The 22,158-nt window shown below is 39.1% G+C and overlaps 1 protein-coding gene across 2 annotated transcripts in view; it reads right to left on the bottom strand.

Moving 5' to 3' along the window:
• The window catches only part of LOC149146867 (transcription initiation factor TFIID subunit 4b-like), a 377,947-nt gene that overhangs the window by 1,797 nt on the left and 353,992 nt on the right, over positions 1 to 22,158 (bottom strand). The gene's annotated exons all lie outside the window — the stretch shown is intronic.

Raw genomic sequence — 22,158 nt, 5'->3', positions numbered from 1 at the left:
TAAATAGGCTGCAAAGTTTCGCCAATTAATTCAGATATAATGACTGTAAAAATTGTTTCTCCAAATTTATAGTTCAACTACATAACTTCAAAGGCAATTCTTATCATTGCCTTCTAAGTTCTACACAATAGCATAGTGTAAATTGGAAACAAGACCGTTCTTTATAAATCTTGCCTTCTTACATTGATAACTTCAGGACTTAAACAGACAGGCAGAAGAAATCTAAGACAAATATTGATTGGCACAGCAGATCATTGCAATTTGCAACATATCCACAAGTTTTGGAGAAGCTCAGGTCGACCTGCTCTGATATTGAAAGAATCATTAGATATAACCAATAGCTATCTTCTTCTCTTGCTGACATATCATGGATTCCTTCAGTGAGAATATACAGACTCTACATTTGGACATGTACAACATGTGCCACAAAGAACACCTACACCCACTAAGGACATAATATAGAAAGTTGAACCACTAAAGATAGCTACTTCTGAAAGTCACTTTGGCAGCGCCAAATAGATAGTACCCATTTTCATATTCCTGGCATGTGAAAGAGGTATCTAAGCTAGAGCTACTTCATCACAACCTTTACAAGAATTCTACCAAGTAAATTAAACTATGACCAAGCAGAAGAGTTGATGATGATGTCCTCTTTGACCAATGGATTCATTCAAAACTACTTTATACTTTTTTCTTATGCTTGATCAAAGATGTCTTAATCTCCACCATATGGAACAAGAAATCTTGGCTAGGAAATCCTCTTTTAACTGAGGTCTGAAAGAGACTCCAGCTAGCTTATTGGCTAGATCAGGAGTGAAATTTGTATTTTCTCCTGCTACAGAATGAATCCAGATCATGTGTTGCAGATAGAAACTGTATACATTGCAGTATGTAGACTACCACTACGACTTCAGTCACTATCTGATACCAAGTTTCCCATCTTACAGTGAAATGATTTCTGTGAAACATGTCATCAAGATACTTTTATAGACAGAATACAATGCCACCGAAGATTCATGTTCAAAAGGTTAAGTCACAAGTGCCTGCCCAACACAAACCTGAATGAACTGGAGCATCCATATAGTAGTGAATAAAAGATTCAAGACACAATTTTTTGGTGCATAAGTTTCCAGGAAGAAATGATCTTCACTATGTGAGGACTCGTTATTCAATAGGTCTTCCACTCATCCTGTTAAGATGACACAGAAGACCTTTTGATATTGTTTCACGATACTTGCATGGGCGATCAGAACTAATAGTTGAATAAACACTGAAGAGCAATGACATATCTGTATTTTATTTTATATTACTTTTGGTTTCATGGGAAGAGGTGAGGATATTAAACACTGTCCTAATTCAGTTCCTTGCACATTTGACTTGGAACGTAATCATTTCCTTTGATAAACAAACATTATCGTAAAAAATTGAGTCTGAAGATGGAGATGCTGCCATGTTTGTGGAAACAAAATATGTTTATACAAATATGGGGTGAAACGTTTCAGCCAGCACCAGCATTTTCTGTAGAGATGTACATACTCATGAGTTTAGAACTGAGATGGATATTGTAATATACATAGGGTATATTGTTGAGTATGTTGGACGTTGTTGTCATTGATGTCAAGTTTGTGGGGGGGCTGGACGGCTTGTTAAGTATTCATTGTCATTAATGTCATTGTTGTATGCCTGAAGTTGTATTTGATTCCAGAGTGTTGGAAGTGTTGGAAGTCTAGCTCGTTTCCTGAGTATAGGATGTGGAGCCTGGCTAGTCTATCTTTGAAGGCATTTTGCCTACAGGTACCTTGTTCAAAAGTGCATGAAAAGTGCCTGACTTAATAGCCTTCTCAGAGGGCTTTCCAATGGTATATGGCACTTACTCTAACTCTCAGGGAATTAAAAAAAACCCAAGTTTGAACTGATGGAGCCTAGGCATAGTTCCAAATGATCATGGTTCTGCCTTATCCGGCCATCCAAGGGTTGAGCTGCACAGATGTTGTTTGAGCAGATTGGATGGGCAAATGCCAGATCAATCCAAGTCTACGTATCCAGGCATCTGGGGTGTGGGAGTAACAGGTAATACACAGCAATGAAGATGGATGACTTCCTAGCGCCAAACCAAAGGTGGACCCCAGTATGACGTGGCAGCACACATGGCACCAGATGCAAGAGACAGGTGGCAGGTTGATGACATTGCACCCTAAGATGAGGACATATGGCAGGTGGATTTGGCATTTTTGGGTGGCCAAGTGGCCCTGTTCGAGCTACATGTGGCAGTGACGTGGCATGACAAGTAGCAAAGAAATGATGTGGCAATGATGTGGTAGAGAGGGCATGGTAGATGATGTGGCAAGGCCTTGGGATTCGCAACAGGAGGCTGTTTTGCAAGGCTTCGCCATGTTAAATTATTTCATCATTTTTGTATTTTCGGAGTCCAAAGGAAAAAAGGGCCATCCAGTCATCCAAGGGTTGGTCCTTGTACATTGGATGATCACTCAACAACAATCTCGATACCAGATCCAGGACTTAGAATGAGTTTAAAACATGTCATCCGCCATCCGGTCAATTGATGGTGTGAAGGGAAGAAGGGTCCAGATGTCGGATCTCCTGGATCCAATACTCAATGTGGAGGTGTTAAATGCATATCCACAAGGCATCAGATGGTGCCTCTTTGTTGCGAAGGAGAATGGGGACCAGATCCTAGATCCCCAAATTTATTTGATGGCATGGACATCAGGGACTAGACCAGCATCTAGGTATCCGCCATGTTAGAAACATGTCACACCTGTTGAAATGTAACTAGTGTCGTCTTCATAATTATGATGTCATGACTTGATGTAATCATTGTACTTCTCAAAAGAAAATACTAATTTTTTGTAAAAGAAAAATTATTTATACATGGGTTTCTTGCCCATGGCTTTGATCCTAGGTTGTGCACCCATTGAGTGCTCTAGGGATTAAAAGTCAAAGTCATAATGTAAAACCCCTAGAAGGGCTCTTGTATCAATGTAAAGAAAAATATTTTATGTCATGGAAATGTCTAGAGACTGCCCAAGAGATCAAGTCGGCTAGCCCTAAGGTTTGGCTTAGAAGAGGCTTGAGGACCCACTCAAACGACTATATATTGGAGAGGAATTCGTCCTCCAAAGACATACTTGTGCATTCGACTTTCTCAAGGATATCTGAGGTAGAATGGAAGTGCGAAAAGGAGTAAGAAGGACAGCGAATCTGGAAGATTGTTTTGGTCTTGGATTTTGGTTTATCTCTCTCATTGGTAGTGGAATTATGAAGTAAGCAACAAATTTTGTTTGGGTGGCTAGCCTGGTCTCTTGGTGGATGGTCTAGTGTCTTGGTCTAGGAAGTCTTCTTTGAAAATTCTATAAGAAGGAGTTCTTTGGGTTTTCCCCCTTTGCAGTGTTGAAATTTGGTACCGGAGGACAGGTGGTTCCCTAAGGCTTTGATCTTTGGCCTAGGGAAAAGTGTCCAAAAGAATTTAATTTTTCTCCTAAAGTAACTTTATAATTTTTATAAAGTTCAATCTAATTTGAAAGTGACTTTAAGTGATAAAGTTACTAAGTCTAATTTTAAAGTGACTTTATAAAGTCAATGAAAAATTAGAAAGGAAAAGTGACTTTGGAAATAAATGACTAAGTGGGTCTTTATTAAAGTGGGGTGAATTAAAAAATAGAAAGTGAGATTTAAATGAGCTTTTAATCTCAGCCATTGATCTAAATCTATTTCAGCCATTGGATTTAGGGATCACCCAAAAGTCATTTAGGGTTGGGTTAAGGGAGGAAAAGGAAAAAAAGATCATTATTCTTTCATGAGCAGATTGGGAGAAGGAGAGCAAGAGAGCAAGGGAGATTTCTGGACAAGGAGGAGAAAGAGGCAGCAGTTTGGCACACACACCAAGGCAGCACTTCAGCAAATCCGAACAGCATAAAGAACAAGCAGAAAAAGGCAGTTTTTGTGAGCAAAATAGTGGAAAAATTAATTTTCAGCACGAATATCGAGGAGGCGATTTTCTGCACTTTTTCCGAGGGCTGTCCGTACAAGTCCGTACGGCCGTCCGTACAGTCCGTACGGTCTGTACATCCGTACGTCCGTACAGTCCGTACATCCGTACGGTCCGTACAGCTCTTCCAGCATTTTTCAGATTGTCGTTTGGGCTGAAAACAGATAAGTTTTGTTTGCTGGAAAATTTCTGTTTTGCTGATTTTTTGCTGAAAAAAATTTTCTCTGTAAAAGGCATTTTCCAGAAATAAAGAAGAGCTCTCAAACTGGTTTTCCCCAAGAGTTGTAGGGGGTTTTTCCAGGGTCAAGTTGACCAAAAATCACTGAGTTTAAATGTGTTTTAATCGCTGTTTTAATTGCTGATTTTTTATTTCTGCAATTTCCAGCACTCTGAAAAAATTTCCAGAATTTGTGTTTTCAGCAATATTTATTTTTTTTCAGTCTGTTAAATGTATGGCTATGGGAATGGGCATTTAACTACATGGGAGAAATAAGGTGAAACTGAAAACCGGGGTGGGAAACAGAAAATTTTACATGGTATCAGAGCTTGAGTGTTGAAGGGCAGTTTGGGACAGCAAAAGAGAAAAAATACAGCTGCTGATTTTTTCACTCAGAAAATTCCAGCAAGCTGATTTTTCATAAACAGCAGGTTTATCTTTACCACAGCAGTGCTATTTTTCAGTTTTAGGACAACAAGATGTCATTGGGATTGAGGGTGGAGGATAGGTTGGATGGGCATACAAATTACAGCGTTTGGAAGGAGAGAATGCAGAGTATCTTTGAGGAGGCAGAAGTCTGGGATATCATGGTGCATACAACACAGCACCCTGTTGTTAGCATCAGTTGGCAGCTTATAATAAAAATAACAACAAGGGTAAGAGGCTGATTCTAGACGGAATCAAAGACCATTGCATTCCTCATGTGAGAGGAAAGAGCAATGCCCATGAGATGTGGACAGCATTGTCCAATCTCTACCAGAGTACCAATGAGAACCGGAAGATGGTCCTGAAGGAGAAGCTGAAGAACATTAAGATGGGGAATGATAGTGCAGCTGGATATCTCACAAAGATTACCAATGTGAGAGATGAGTTGGCAGCGATTGGAGAGGCCATTCCATCCACTGAGTTGGTGCGTATTGCAGTGAATGGCCTCCCCCGTTCATGGTTGAACTTTGCTGATGGGGTTTGTGCACGTGAGACCCTTCCCACATGGGAGAGGTTTTGGGATGATTGTATTCAGACAGAGATCAGGAAAGGACAGCTTGGGGCAGCCAAGCCAGTTGAGCAGGATGAGGACGTAGCACTGATGGCAAGAGGCAAGAAAGGCAAAGGGAAGAAGCAGGCTTCCACAAGCGGTGGTGGAGGCAAAGGCAAAGGTAAAGGTAAACAGGGTAACTCACAAAAGGACTATTCCAAAGTGAAGTGTTGGAATTGTCAGAAGATGGGACACTATGCAGTTGTGTGTCCGGAGAAGAAGAAGAAGAAGGGGAAGACCCAGGATGTGGCAGCGTCAGCTGAGATTGAGGACTTTGCAGGTCGTTTTGACCGGGAGTTTGCGTTCACTACATGTGAGTCCTCTAGTGCAGGATCACCTGCCACACAGGTTCAGAGGGAGCATGCTTTTCCCTCGATTAGCGGAGCATCTACAGGTATCTGGTATGTGGACAGTGGGGCTTCACGTCACATGACAGGAGTCCGGGAGTACTTCTCAGAGCTTTCAGAGAGTGGCACTGATATTGAGGTAGTACTCGGTGATGACAGAGTTGTTAGAGCAGTCGGGGTGGGGACAGTGACATTTCAGAGGGAGTCCAAACCTCCCTTGAAGGTGTCAGAGGTTCTTTATGTGCCAGGGATGAGGAAGAACCTCATATCCGTCTCAGCTTTGGAGGACAGAGGATATGAGGTACTGTTCAGGGAAGGACAGGTGTTGATGTATCCCAGGGGCTCTCCAGCTGATTCAGCTAGAGTGATAGGTGTACGCCATGCAAAGGTGTACAAGTTTGCATTCCAGCCCCCTTTGGCATTGAGCTGTAGTACCGACAGCAGAGCTAGCAGTTCTGAGCTGTGTGAGATTTGGCACCGCAGGATGGGACACATGTATCATGGAGCCTTGAGGACATTGCGGGAGATCACCACAGGTGTGCCAGATTTCAGTACTAATCACTTCGATACTTGCAGAGGTTGTGCGTTGGGCAAGTTTGCCAAATCCCCTTTTCCCAGCAGTGACAGCAGAGCGACGGGGATACTTGATTTGATTCATTCCGATGTGAGCGGTCGGATGTCTCATGTTTCCTTGAGTGGATATGAGTACTATGTCTTATTCATTGATGATCACTCCAGGAGGACCTGGATTTATTTCTTGAAGACCAAGAGTGAGGTCTTCAAGCGGTTTCAGGAGTTCAGAGCTCTTGTGGAGACTCAGACAGGTCGAAAGATCAAGTCCCTGAGGTCGGACAATGGAGGAGAGTACACCCTTGGAGAGTTTGTTGACTATTGTGCGGAGGCAGGCATTAGGAGGGAGTTAACTGTTCCTTACAACCCCCAGCAGAACGGGGTTGCGGAGAGGAAGAACAGATCCATCATAGGGGCTGCCAAAGCCATGTTACATGATCAGGGGTTGCCATTGTTCTTGTGGGCAGAGGCCTGCAACACAGCTGTTTACTTGCAGAACAGGAGTCCGCATCGTGCCTTGGGGCACATGACTCCGGAGGAGGCTTTCTCTGGGAAGAAGCCTGATCTTGGTCATCTTCATATCTTTGGATGCATTACATACTCCTATATACCCAAGGAGGAGAGGACCAAACTAGAGCCCACCGCAGAGAAGGGTATCTTTGTGGGCTACAGTGAGACCTCAAAGGCATTTCGGATTTACATTCCTGCACAGAGGAAAGTTGTTGTCAGACGGGATGTGAAGTTCGAGGAGGACAGGGCCTTTAGGAGGTCACGGGAGTTAGAGTATCTGGATCAGCCAGACCCTCAGCAGCAGTTGAGTCAGTCGCAGGGATCCAGTGGGCAGGGATCAGGAGGATCCGGAGGTACATCTATGAGGATGTCAGGTCCATCAGTGAGCAGTGGCTCGCCGAGCCAGAGGGGTGGTGCTCCGGGTAGCATGCAAAGCAGTTCACAGAGCAGTTCACTAGGGAGTCCACTGATGGACAGTTCACACGGTACCTCAGCTTCTACAGGTTCAGGTGCAGGCAGGAGGACAGCAGACAGACAGTCAGGAGTTCAGGCTACTGATGGGGATGAGGAGGAGGAGTTTCATTCTCCTATGGGAGAAGCATGCTCAGGGAAGAGGAAGCCCAAGTGGCTTCAGGACACCTTGAGAGATGCCACATCTGTTGCTGAGCCGAAGAGGCCGGTCAGAGAGAGTAGACCACCTGAGAGATTTTGTAGCTATATGGCGATGGTTACCAGCATCCTTGACTCTGAGCCTTCTAGCTATGAGGAGGCAGCTAGCCAGCAGGTCTGGAGAGAGGCCATGCAGGAGGAGTATTCTTCTATCATGAAGAATGATGTTTGGGAGGTGGTGCCGAGGCCTGAGGGCAAATCCGTGGTTACTTCCAGATGGCTTTATAAGGTAAAGCATGCTGCAGATGGCAGCATTGAAAAATTCAAAGCAAGGTTTGTGGCTAGAGGGTTCTCACAGGTAGAGGGAGTTGATTATGAGGAGACCTTCGCTCCCGTGGCTCGATATACTTCGATCCGCTCCATTATATCGATAGCAGCAGAGATGGGTTGGAAGATCCACCAGATGGATGTGAAGACCGCATTTCTCAATGGCTTCATACAGGAGGAGGTGTACATTGAGCAGCCACAGGGCTTTGAGGTGCATGGGAAGGAGTCCCATGTGTGCAAATTGAAGAAGGCCCTTTATGGCCTGAAGCAAGCTCCCAGAGCTTGGTACTCCAGGATAGATGCATACTTGCAGGGGATGGGTTTCACAAAGAGTGAGGCAGATCCGAACCTTTACTTTATTGTGATTGGTGAGGAGCCCCTCATTCTGGTGCTGTATGTGGATGACTTGATCATTACAGGTGCAGAGAGACTCATAGAGCACTGCAAGAGAGATCTTGCGGCGGAGTTTGAGATGAAGGACATCGGCTTGATGCATTACTTTTTGGGTTTGGAGGTGTGGCAGGAGGAGGGGCATTTCTTCCTGGGGCAGGGGAAGTATATTGTGGACATCCTTAGCAGATTCCACATGGAGGATTGTAGACCCATGTCGACACCGATGATCACCAACTGGAAGAAGCTTCATGCTTCGGATTCCAAGTTGGTGGATCCCACATTGTACAGGCAGCTGATTGGTTCCTTGATGTATTTGGTCAACACCAGACCAGATATCTGTTTTGCAGTCAACACGATGAGTCAGTTTATGTGTGAGCCTAGGAAGGTTCACTGGGTGGCTGCAAAACACATTTTGCGGTACTTGCAGGGGACAGTGGATTATGGTCTGGACTACAGGCAGGGAGATGGAGTGAGATTGGCAGGATACACTGATTCTGATTGGGCAGGTTGTGCTTCTGATAGGAAGAGCACTTCAGGGTGTTGTTTTGGGTTGGGTTCAGCAGTAGTGTCATGGTTCAGCCGGAAGCAGCAGTCAGTAGCACTGAGTTCAGCGGAAGCAGAGTATATGGCAGCCAGTCTAGCTAGTTGTGAGGCCATCTGGCTTCGCAAGATGTTGTTTGGCTTATTTGGTCAGCCGTTGAGACCTTCAGTGATTTACTGTGATAATCAGAGTTGCATTAAACTCACGGAGAATCCAGTATTTCATGACAGGTCAAAGCATATCGGGATCAGATATCATTTCATCAGAGACTATGTTCAGAAGGGAGCTGTGAAGCTTGAGTATATTTCCACTGATGAGCAGGTTGCAGATATTCTTACCAAAGCCTTACCACGGGGCAAGCATGTCTACTTCAGAGACAAGATGGGTGTGGTGAGGAACACCTTCCTCGGTAAGAGGGAGTGTTGAAATTTGGTACCGGAGGACAGGTGGTTCCCTAAGGCTTTGATCTTTGGCCTAGGGAAAAGTGTCCAAAAGAATTTAATTTTTCTCCTAAAGTAACTTTATAATTTTTATAAAGTTAAATCTAATTTGAAAGTGACTTTAAGTGATAAAGTTACTAAGTCTAATTTTAAAGTGATTTTATAAAGTCAATGAAAAATTAGAAAGGAAAAGTGACTTTGGAAATAAATGACTAAGTGGGTCTTTATTAAAGTGGGGTGAATTAAAAAATAGAAAGTGAGATTTAAATGAGCTTTTAATCTCAGCCATTGATCTAAATCTATTTCAGCCATTGGATTTAGGGATCACCCAAAAGTCATTTAGGGTTGGGTTAAGGGAGGAAAAGGAAAAAAAGATCATTATTCTTTCATGAGCAGATTGGGAGAAGGAGAGCAAGAGAGCAAGGGAGATTTCTGGACAAGGAGGAGAAAGAGGCAGCAGTTTGGCACACACACCAAGGCAGCACTTCAGCAAATCCGAACAGCATAAAGAACAAGCAGAAAAAGGCAGTTTTTGTGAGCAAAATAGTGGAAAAATTAATTTTCAGCACGAATATCGAGGAGGCGATTTTCTGCACTTTTTCCGAGGGTTGTCCGTACAAGTCCGTACGGCCGTCCGTACAGTCCGTACGGTCCGTACATCCGTACAGTCCGTACATCCGTACGGTCCGTACAGCTCTTCCAGCATTTTTCAGATTGTCGTTTGGGCTGAAAACAGATAAGTTTTGCTTGCTGGAAAATTTCTGTTTTGCTGATTTTTTGCTGAAAAAAATTTCTCTGTAAAAGGCATTTTCCAGAAATAAAGAAGAGCTCTCAAACTGGTTTTCCCCAAGAGTTGTAGGGGGTTTTTCCAGGGTCAAGTTGACCAAAAATCACTGAGTTTAAATGTGTTTTAATCGCTGTTTTAATTGCTGATTTTTTATTTCTGCAATTTCCAGCACTCTGAAAAAATTTCCAGAATTTGTGTTTTCAGCAATATTTATTTTTTTTCAGTCTGTTAAATGTATGGCTATGGGAATGGGCATTTAACTACATGGGAGAAATAAGGTGAAACTGAAAACCGGGGTGGGAAACAGAAAATTTTACATGGAGGGGGTTTTCCCTGGCTTGGAACCTATTACTTGTGTCTCTTTGTTTGCATTGTGGTCTTCTTGTTGGCATTTATTTTGATGATTAAAAGAAATAATAATGATGATGATGAAGTGATAATATATCTCAAGTAAATGATAATGTTAAGGAGAAATCATGTGATAAACTAACCCTAATGGATGCCCTAGATTTCTCAACAACACCCACAAATGCCTAGATAACCGGATCGTCAAGAAAATTCATTATAACAGAGAAAGGGTAAATTGACAGGTCGAGGGCTAAGCACCTACTAGGCTTAAGCCCTCGGTCATTGCTCTCAGTCATATGCTTCAAGGAGCCTAAAACTTAAGGGCTAAGATTGAAATTTGGTGGCGTTTCGAGAGTGATGGCCTGGGCAACAAATTTAATAAACGAAGGTGAAAATTTGGTGTTTCAAGGTACACCAAAAATGAAAAACACCCAAAATATTAGACAGTTGCAGAAATCAAACGACGGGAATCAATCTCGTGTTCTCATGGTTTAGAAGATGAAAAGGATGTTGAATATCAACAAAATTATGGAAATTCATGAATGGGTGTGAAGCTGCAGAAATTTATATAAGTTGAGTTTTTTTTTTAATTTAGACTTTTGTGATCCATACTAATTTTAACAAGATCTTTTGGTAAAAATCACATAAGAGATATTCTCGTCGACGCGTTTCGAACCAGCAAGTGTGGTTACAAGATGAGGAACCAGATCCAGGCATTGTAATGAATAGATGTAGAGAGCTGCTAACTAGCCGTTAGGGAGTAACAACTAGTTTGACTAAAGGCAGAAATTAGAAATTAGGTTTTGAAAAAGAAGGGTAAGGGAATTTATTGAATTAAACTCTTATTAAAAAATTTATGAAATAATATTAATTGAGATTTTAATAAAATAATATTATAAACCAAGCAGCTAAAAAAAATAAAATAAATAAATAAATAATTTTTTATCCCCTTATAACCTTATTATTATGTATTATTATATATAATATCTTCATAACCATTAATATTAATAGGTTTAGGCCTAAACATTAACTAATAACTAAATTTAGAATATTATAACTTAAATAATTAGGAGGATTAATAAATATTATTTTAAAAATAATTAGTAATAATATTAAATAAATAAATACATAAATAAATAAAAATTGAGTTCCTGATTGGGCAAAAGATTGGGCAAAAGACTGATGAAAAGAGAGAGAAAGAGAGACAGTGGGTACAAAAGGACGGGGCAGAGATTGAAACTACTGAATGTCATAAATATGAAGTAGATAAGAGACAATGTGCAAAGAAGAGCTGAGCAGGCACTGAAAGTGGAGATTGGGTGATATCTGAAGCTGTTGTGTACAAAAGAAGTGCAAAGAATCAAAGACAAAGAGGGTGCTGCAAATAAAACATCAGAGAAGCTGGGAAGAATTAATATTAAAATTTTCTATCAAAAGATTGGAGTCTCCTTCAGGTAGGTGCCTAAGAATCAGCAAGCTGGTGCCTGCAAACAGTGGTAGTTGGTACTTCCAGCGAGTGGGTGCTTGCAAAGAAAAGGGGATCAGAGCCTCTTGTAGGTTGGTACCTGTTACCTGCTCATATGTACATGGTAGGGAACAAAGACTCCGTTGCCCAATGGAAGAGGCACCTATCAAATTTTTTGAAAATCAAAAGTCCAGCAGGGCATTTCTGCCCTTTCTTCTCTCTCTTCTACTTTCTTCTCTCAATTTTCGTACCCCCACGGGGGAATTGTAATAAATGAACGCTAGCAAGATGAACTTATGTATCGGACTTGGACAAATTGGGACCTGTTTACTAAGTGAGTCCAATCTAGAGTGTTTCTTTTTCACTTGACCAATTATTTTCGCTTTTTAGCGATAAATACTAAGTCAAGCTCTTTCACTCATATACCTCCAAACTTGGAGTGCGACTTAATAACTCAACCTTGAGTATGTCCTGATGTCTAGAGTCAATGTATATTACCATGCTAGTTCATATCCAGAGTCTTGTGGAATTTGAGTAAGTCTTTCTAGAATTTTTTAAATAATTAAAATTTCTCGCAAGAAAGGATTTTTAATTAATTTTCTATGTAATAATGTAAATAAGTGGTATTAAGAAATGTTGGTGGCATATGGTTGCTCAAAATTCATGCTCAGAGCACCAACATTATTCTAGTACTCACTTTGGGGGTCCAAAAATGATTATTTCCCCATAAAAACCCACCTTTACTCATAAAAGTGGAGAAAAGGGCAAGAAAATTGCTAAAAAATAAAAAGTGGGAACACATTAAAATCATTTTCCAATTCAAGAAGATGAGTCAAGTGATGTGGCATTGAAGTCGAAGTCAAAGAAGAGTTGTTTCCTGATTTGGTTGCAAAATAGGCAGGCTCAGTTCATGGCCAAATCAAGGGGATGATTTCCACAATTATAGGAGGTCGAATTGCCACATAGGTAGGTCGACTTTCCACCTAAAATGGCCACAGATTTGTTGTTGATTTGTAGCTAATCTGATTGAGGGTATATGGAAGTTAAATGAGGAGTTAATTTCTCCTTGAAGTCTGTTCCTCCCACACGTCTCCACCGAATGATACACTGCTCACTGACAGCCACACACAGCAGGGAAATAGCATGAGATTTTGGTTGAAATTGCTAAGGGTTAAGTGGGGAAAATTTCCCTCTTATCTCCCCGCTTTTCCTCCACACTTGGCAAGGAGCAGTACGCACCAGAAGTCAGGGAATACACACCAACAGAGGACTAATACATTCAGCCAGACTTGAGGACATAGTGCTGCCATCTACAGGAAGTCATACAGAAAACTAACAGTTGGAGGATTTGTTGGGCCTTTTGGGGCCACTCCCAAAATTCTATATAAGTAACCCATTTTCTCTTATTCTTAATGATGGAAGCTTGAGAGCTTGGGTAAACTCTGTTGTAATTTTGCTATATTGTTGATAATACAAGAAGACTTTGGAGGTCAATGGTCCATTGCTTTGTGTGGTTTTCCATGTGCTTAAGTTGAGATAACTTGTTGATTTTTATGCTATTTGTTCAAAGCTGGTAATCTAGGCCTTGATAGAGACTTTGTTTTCCAAACTAGAGAGTAGCAATTGCTTGTTATTCTTAGGAAGTTTTGCATTCTAGATTTAACTATTACATGTGTTTCTAAGTTGAATAACATGTTTAGTTTATCATTGTGCAGACTTCACCTATTTTAATTATCTTGTGGGCAAGATCTTAAGTGTGGTTTACAAGTACCTCAAGACTTGAAGTGGGGACATTTCTTCATTGAACTATCCACTTTCAAGCATCCTAGGAGGCATTAGTCCCACTTGGACCAAAGACTCTCAAAGGCTTCAAAAAGGGCTTTCAAAGAACCCCTCTCTCTCACTTCTTTCTCATAAAACTCTATCATCATTCTTGGTTCCATTCTCAAGCACTGTCTTGAAATATCTAGCAAGCTAAAGGCTATTCTTTGTGGCTGTCTCAACAGTGATAAATCAGCCAAGAAAAGTTGATTAAAGTCAACTCTTCTTAGTTGCTCTAGGATATGAAATTCATTCATTTAATCTAGAATTTGTTTAGGAATTTTGATCAACATTTTGTGGTAACATTGCGGATGTCCAAAATTTGTTTTGGCATCTTCACCTTATATTTTTGCTGCTTTGTTTTGCAGGCCCATAGAGTGCAAGAAGAAAAATTTAAAAGGGTTTCAAGAGCCACCAAGACTTACCTTTCTTTCCTTCACCTACAACTTCAAACTTCTTGATCTTTCTCTTTGCTCTTCATTGAAAATCAAGCATTTAGGCCTCTATTTGGAGTGTTGTCCTAACCACAATCCATTTTGCTAAGAAAGACCAATTTACTTGGTCATTCCTTAGAAAAATATCAATAAAATCTAATCTTCTAAATTTAGAAATTTTTTCCTTGTATACGATAATGACCTTAAGTAGTTTTGATAATTTTTTAGCATTTTCCAAACTACTTATCTTGCTAATCTCTTGCAGACTTGTGACAGTCCAAGAGGAGTGTTGGTGGAAGATTAAAGTGCCCAACGACCACCATTGAATAGTTGATTGTAAAACCACCACTTCTGCCTTGTAAAACCCCTTCAAAGGGTTTTCTTCATCCAAGGATCTTCCACGAAAACCATTGTAATTTTGCAAAGAAGGTTCTCTTTTTGGGGTTAACCAAAAGTACCATTGTAACTCCTCAAAATTTCTCTCAACTTGCAACTATTTGGAGAAGAGCATTTGAGGGAACCTTCTTTTAAACTCTCTCCAAAACATTTTTTCAAATCCCTTTTTCCGAAAAGGATCTATTGTAAACTATATCTCTCTTCATCTCTCATTCTATAAGAGGGATCTAATAAAGAAGTCATTTTTCCTAGGAGTTATGGGATTTTTCCCCTAAGCATTCCCCCTTCCCCATTTGGGGAAGTGTCTCTTGTGGTGATTGAATGTCTTTCATTTCTTGCTTAAGTAGAGTAGAACAATCACACTAATTTGCATTTAGTCTTTCTTATGCACGCTATTTCCATTTTGTTATGCATTCATCTTCATTCCATTTGGGTAATCTAGTTTAAATCAATCTCTTATGATTTGCTATCTAGTTTAATCATTTTACTTTGCATTTCAAGCAATTCTCAAGATTAGATTTAATCTTTTTGTTGTATCTTTGTAGACAGTTCTAGGTTGGGGAACTATGCCAAAGCATCTAAGTAAGGGTTTAATTGAATTGGATGACCAATGTGTTAAACCTTTAACACTTGTAAAATCTAAATATTTCTAAGAAGTTCAAAGGGTTGATTTTCATTCATAACAGAATAAATCTTTAAGTTGAGTTTTGAAAGTAGAAAATAAGAATATATATGATAATCAAACATCCATGTTGAATATTTAATTAATCAAATACAATAGATGCGTGTAGAAGAATTCTACAACCTAAAAGAAATTAAATACTAATAAATAAATTACAAGAGACAAAAAGTTTCGCGGAAAAGGCTTCACAAGCCTCAATGTATTGTATTTCTCTCATTCACAAGTAGCGATAATCATACAATATAAATACATCAAGAATATGTCTCAAGATAATGCGTCTATCTTGGACACAATCACTTTGGTTGAGTGAATATCTCAATCACACACTAATCTAGGAGCCTAACTAGTTGGAAAGAATCTCTCAACCAACTAGACCTAAACAAACTTCCTAGTTTGAGAAACTAACTCATTCTAGAATAGATAGGTAGGAATAAATCCAAGTTTTACAGTTTTAATTATTTTGAATATTTTGGACTTATTTTTGTTTTTATGTGAGAGTGAGGCTAACATTTCCCCCCTCATTCATAAGTCCAAAGTAAGAACCTAGAACCATCTCCAAGTCCTCATGCTGAAATTGTTGAGTTGATCCTCAATGAAGAACCACCTGAAAAACCGCCAAAACTGGATGCCGAAAATTCCAATATGAAGAGAACAAACCAAGAAACACGAATCAACTGCAAGTTTAATACATCCCTGAAAGTTGCTTGACAACTCCATCAAATGCCAAGCTGCAATGCAAAAGGATCCATTTGTCGTTTGCTTGGTCCACTGACCATCAAAGTGAACAAAAAAATGTCCACAAATGCACTTAATCAACATCCCAATTACTTGTCCACTGACAAAATTTTGATGATGCCCACTAGCATATTTGTTGAAGTTCAGATTCCCAATCACTTTCCCACTAGAAAATTTGACGATGCCCACTGGCTGCATTGATGATACCCACTGGCTGATTTGTTGATGTTGTCGAAACTGCCCACTGGCTGCTTTTGATGATGCCCACTGGCTGACTTCTTGATGTTTTTGAAACTGCCCACTGGCTGCTTTTGATGATGCCCACTAGCTGACTTGTTGATGTTGCTAAAATTGCCCATTGGGTGTTCTTGATGATGCCCACTGGCTGATTTGTTGATGTTGCCGAAAATGCCCACTGGGTGTTTTTGATGATGCCCACTGGCTTATTTGTTGATGTTGTCGAAACTTTTAGTCTGGCAACCATCTTCAATTCCATTATCATTTCCCCCCTTTGTCAGCTGAAAGGAAAGACAATCATCTGCATTTGATTTTTGAACACCCCCCTTAAGGTGTAGGAAAGTTTCTCTTTTTAATTCTTCAGGAAACTTTATCTTTACTTTTGTCTTCAGTAGATTGTAGGACTTGTGCAGTTTTTTCTTTTCTAGATTCCATCTTCAAGGGTTTATCCAACCATAATTAACTGTCACTTTAGTCTAGATTCGACATTTCTCACATAGATGGCTTTTCTTGCCACATTGGTGACAAGGATGGAGGTCAAAACATTTACTCTCCATATGACCATTTCTCTTACAATGGTTACACTTAACAATATTTTGAGCATTTTCTAGAAAACCTACACTTACAAACTGAACTGGTTTTGAGAAATCTGGAACATAAAAAGTGTTTCTTTGTTGTATCCCAAGCCATGCCGATCTTTGTTGAAAGGAATTTCTTCCCAAGGTCTGATCACCTCCTTGGAAAGACCATTTTGTTGTTGTTCTTCACACCTGCTACTACTACTAGTATTATGTGCTTGATTCATTAAATCATCTATATCACACTGAGCATCAATCATTTATATTAACAATTCATCTTTTGCATCAAACTTTTCAATTAGAATTTCAGTACTACTAGTTGCATCATTTAGTAGCACAACTTGTTGGATGAGATTATCTGTGTCGCAACTTACATCAACCTGGTGGATTAGATCATTTGTGTCACAACTTTCATCAATATGCCGAATAAGGTCATCTGTGTCACAACTTGCATCTATCTTTTCTGTATATCGTGCATCAAGTAGATCTTGTTTTTCACTTAATTTATTTTCGAGTGCATTAATGAGTTGTTCTTTCATATCTAGCTCAATTTGAAAATCTTTTGTTGCTTCTAATGTGTTGGTCATCTAATTGATTAAGTTTTTATTTTGCTTTAACCTCCACTCAAGCACTTCAATATTGTTGTGTAATTCATGATTGCACTCTTGCAATTCTTTGTTTTGCAGTTCTGCACTTTGAAGACGTTTTCCTCCTTTACCCATTTTGGTCTATAACATGCTCACTTGCTTATGTGACCTTAGGGTGTCGGATACCACCGAAAATGCACCCAATAGAATCTTTTGCAATGATTTAATGACTTAACTTACTCACTTGAAAGATGACTGACTCACTTGACTTAATTGACCCCCTATCAATTCAAAGCTTGGGAGTCAGGTTCAACCGATCATGCACCCATGACAACAATGATAAAGATGTCGGGTAACACCAATCATGCACCTTTGATTTTAAACTTTGGAAACCATAACCTCAACTTTGAGATGACTTTGACTCACTTACATTACACTTAAGCTTTAGTAGACCAACATGACCTTAACAACACAATATTTGAAAAATTTATGTGACTCTTTTAGTCCTTCATACATAAGGATAAACATATTTGGACTCTTCTACATACTTTATAGTGCAGTTCATGAACCAAATATACACACATTTACAAACTTTTCTTAAGCCAAAAAAACAATTACAACTACTATACTCATATGAACTTTTCACAACCCTTTGAAAAATTTGCAAAAGCTTTGAAACTTCCCTCCATAAAAAGAATTGTTTGGCTTATATAGTGTGTACGAACAACTTGCAAATTTTTGCCTTTGACTTTCACACTACAAGTATTCCATGCAGATCACTTCCATGCAAGTCTTCCACTCTATTGGCTTTCCACGTTGGCCTTCTTCACTGCTAGCCACTTCACATATTTATTTTAAATACTACCTTAATTTGGCTTGTCCAGGTGACTATAAGTTGGCTCCTCCCTTGATCACATGCTTCAAATTCTCAATTATCCACCTCAAAGACTACATTTATAATTCAAACCAAAAGAAATAAAAAACACTTGACGCCTGGTAATAACATCAATGTCATCATTGGAAGCTCTTCGTTGGCCTTTGATGCGTCTTTTTCATACTGTCAAAGTTATTACTACTGGAGTGGATATCTTCAATAGAAATAATTTGTTAGATTGACGGGCCACTATCTTCACAACAAATTTTGTTCAAGCAACCTAGTTGTTTTGCTTTAAGGTTTCACAACTCTCCACAGCAAATCGGAGACCAGTATCATGGAGCCTACGAACCAGATACAATCTAAGAATGCTTGCTAACTTCAACATATTGCTCTTGCATTTAGAATCCCTGCAAGATAAGCAGAAGTTGTCGTTCTGCTTCTTCATTCTCTCTGAGCTTCAATTGCATGCACACAATGCACTGAGGTAAGGTTTAGGCAGCTACTTATGATGAGGGAGTGCTTCTCTGGACAAGAATACAATGCTGGGAAAGTATCGCAAATAGATTGAACAACAGGAGCAAATAAGAACGTGCATTGGCTAATATTTAACTGCACTAAACCATACCCCTCTTCTCTCTTTTCAACCAAAAATGCTTGCAGCGTATGTCTAACATGGCGATCACAGCTCTCTAGCCGAGTGAGCTCTCCAACGGGATCCTCAAAGGTAATGCTACACAGACTCCACGAAACAACTAACCAGATCAGATTTCTGTCCACTTAAACATGTATTAATCTTCTTTTGTCTTTACATTCCTCAGCGTATAAAACCATTCTCTGTTTCAATAATCAACTCTCTGGAAATGAATGGAAAATATTAAATTGAAAGACACAATAGATGGAACTTACACTTGAATCCAATTGCAGGAAAATCAGATCGTATTATGCTTGATCTAATGGTTCCAACTCTATTTCTAGACTTGAGCCTCTATCATGAAGCCTTTCATTTCTTCTGAATGAAATCTGAGCAGACAACACTGATATGAAATTGTTGCAGGGCAGTTATTCGCAATCAAAAGAAGTCTCGGGAAATCGCCAAGGAGGCCACCAAGTTGTCGCAAGAAATCGTCGCGGAGACTGTCAAGAAATCGAAGGAGATCGCCATCGAGACCATCAAGAAGGCTAATCAAATCAATATCGAGGCCTCGAAGAGAGTAGATCAGTTTAAGTCCCTCGTTGGGGAAATTTCTCCTTCCATCACCAAGAAATCCATCTCCTCACCTTCACCTCCGCTTGAAGATCTCTCAACCAACTAGTTGGAGAGAATCTCTCAACCAACTAGACCTAAACAAACTCCCTAGTTTGAGGAACTAACTCATTATAGAATATATAGGTAGGAATAAATCCAAGTTTCACAATTTTACTTATTTTGAATATTTTGGACTTATTGTTTTTATGTGAGTGTGAGGCTAACACAGCCAAACAATATATGTTCAAAAGATGACAGAAGACAACAATTAAAAGATATAGAGGAGCTAACTTAAACAAATTGTTTAGTTAATTAATCTAACTTTGCAACATGTGGTCAAGGAGATTGATACTCAATCTAGCATTGCCCTAACTCCTATGTTACCTTGAACATATGCAGAAATAAATTATGGAAAACATAAATGAATAAATAGGAAAAACTCACATGGACACAAAAGCTGTTACCAAAATCCTTTGATTATCTTCAGAAATATTTCAAAGTATTACAATAGTGTCACTAGATCATCACAAGGGTTCAACCCTTACTTTGAATTACAAAATACTTATTGAGTGTAATTCAAAAATATCTAGATCTAATAAAATTTATTACAAAATGAAATATTATCAAAAACTGATTTGGATATTACAAAAATAGAACATAAAAATAGCTTTTCTAAACTGATTTGAGTAATCAACACAAACTTCAAGGGTGTTGTTTGATGGTTGTTGCTTCAAACTGAATTTTTTGCTTTTTTCTCTTGTTATCTTGCTTTCTGCTCCTTTCCCTGCAACTGGTTACTGAATTTCTATATTCTGTTTCACTCGATGGGTTCAAGTAATTATCCCATCTTTTACCATCTTGGATAGAAAATTTTGTTACTTTCTCAAAGGTTGGCCTAGTAATAAACAAATGTTGAACTTCATGTTAGATAAAAGATCATATTCTAGGCCTTTAAGGAATGTTTTAACACTGATTATCCCTTTGACATTAGCAAACTTTGTTCTATCTGCTGCTATCTCATGCAATCTGTGCTGGTAATGCTCTAGTGGAATCAATTGACCACTAGAACCTCCTAGAGCTCGAAGTCCTTTATGGCGTAAAACATTAAACTTTCTATGAAAGTTTTTAACCTGTGCTTCTAAGTTTTGACATTTATTTTCTAACTATAACATTAAGTTTCTTTTTGTCAAAACTCTTCTTACTTCTAGGACTGTATCAATCCTGTCTTTAATTCCAAATTCTTCCAGTTCTTCTTTTGTTTTAGAATTCAACACTTCGATTATTCTGGTTGCTTCCCCTGGCTTATGATCTAAATCTTCTTTGATTTCTGTAATGGTTGCCTTTGACCTTTGCACCAGTTCTTCCTATTCAAAAATGATTTCAATAGATGTCCAGAGTTCAGTTATGGTTGAATTTATATCAATCCATATTTTTTCTTTTGCTTCAAATAATGTTTGTGCAATCAATGATTCATTTTCATATTTTTCAAGTTGCTTGGTTAATTTGAAGTTTTTTTGTATTTTGGCAAGATATGCATTATCAACTTTTATTTTGTTATCTTGGGTCTTTTCTAACTGAACTCTAAGCTTTTCAATCTCCATATCTTTTAATGACAGGTCTCCCATAGATTTTGATAGTTGCTCTGCTAGATTCTAACTAGTAGACTCTGTTTTTGTTGTAGATGTCCTTGCTCTGGTGTTGATTTGAAGTTCTCTTTCTTTGATTAATTTCTCCATCTCTGCCTCCATCTTTTGAATCTGCATATTTTGTTCAACAATCATCCAAAGCATGTTTTCCTTTTCCTTCTCCAACTGACCTACTTCTTGTGCTTTGGGATGTTTAGTTGTTTCCTTGGTGCTTGAATGTTTGCATTTCTTCTTCTAATTATTTCCTCAACTACCTTTACATCTTTAGGATTCAATCCTAACTTTAAAACCAAATCTTCCAGCCCCTTAATTTTAGTATCCTTAGCTAGAGAAGATATCTTTTCAAGCTTCAACTGAGAGTGAATATTGTTCAGAGATGCTTGTAGCTTGGATGTTGCCATGGCAGAACTTGTCAGGGATGTGTATATCATTTCTTATGCTTGCTTGTGAATATCAATTTGATCTATAAGATGTATCTATTTAGTATCGAATGCAAACACATAGGTTTTTTAATCTTCAACACTCTTAGGCACAAGGACCTTTGGTTCCAAAAATGCTATTTGGAATTGTTCTCTTTCACTACCTAAGGCAGAAAGTAATCTAGTCTGAGTTGTGGAAGACTGTTTCCAAAACTCTACATATGTAGAGGTTTTTAGTGCCTTGTTTTTCTTCTTCATCTCTAAGAATCTTACAAAAATACTATGTTACCTTGAAGAAAAAGGAGAAGAAGGAGAATCTATAGTGGTTTCTTCAATTTGCTATAATGAAAATGCAGATTCTCCTAAAAGTATGACTGTGGTGGGTTATTCAGAAGTTTGAGCTTCTAAGGAGTCTTCTTCAACATTTATGGTTTTTCTCCTCTTGAACACTTTGAATGCTGCTTTCTGTAACTCTGATCCTGTTGGGGATAAACTTTCTCTTGGTCTTTTCAATTATTTTTCTGTCATCCTTGGAGTTTCCAATGTTGTTTGACTGGAAACTATATCCTCAACTTCTTGTAGTGTGTTCTCTTCCAATTCTTCTTTGTTGGCATACTATTCAATCTTAGGTTTTGCAATGTGCACATATGGTGCAGACTTTTGCCCAACTCTCATTGATGATATTACTCCTAATGGATCATATGACCAACTGAAACTCAATCTAAACTTCATCTGACTTAACAAATCATTGACTTCTTTTTCTGCAGCTCTAGTGTTGACTATGAATGGGCCAACCTGTGCTTTTAGTTTAAATTGAGCTTTTCTTTCTAGGAAACAAAATGAACATCATCCATGTTCATCATCTGTCTGATATATTCAAGTGCATGGGCAGGAACAATGG

Source organism: Pinus tabuliformis, chromosome 9 (genome assembly GCF_031772625.1).
Source record: "Pinus tabuliformis cultivar Carrire ecotype Pingquan chromosome 9, CPIR1, whole genome shotgun sequence".
NCBI lineage: Eukaryota > Viridiplantae > Streptophyta > Pinopsida > Pinales > Pinaceae > Pinus > Pinus tabuliformis.
Note: the sequence above shows the minus strand (reverse complement) of the source record. Positions and strands in the feature narration are given on the sequence as shown.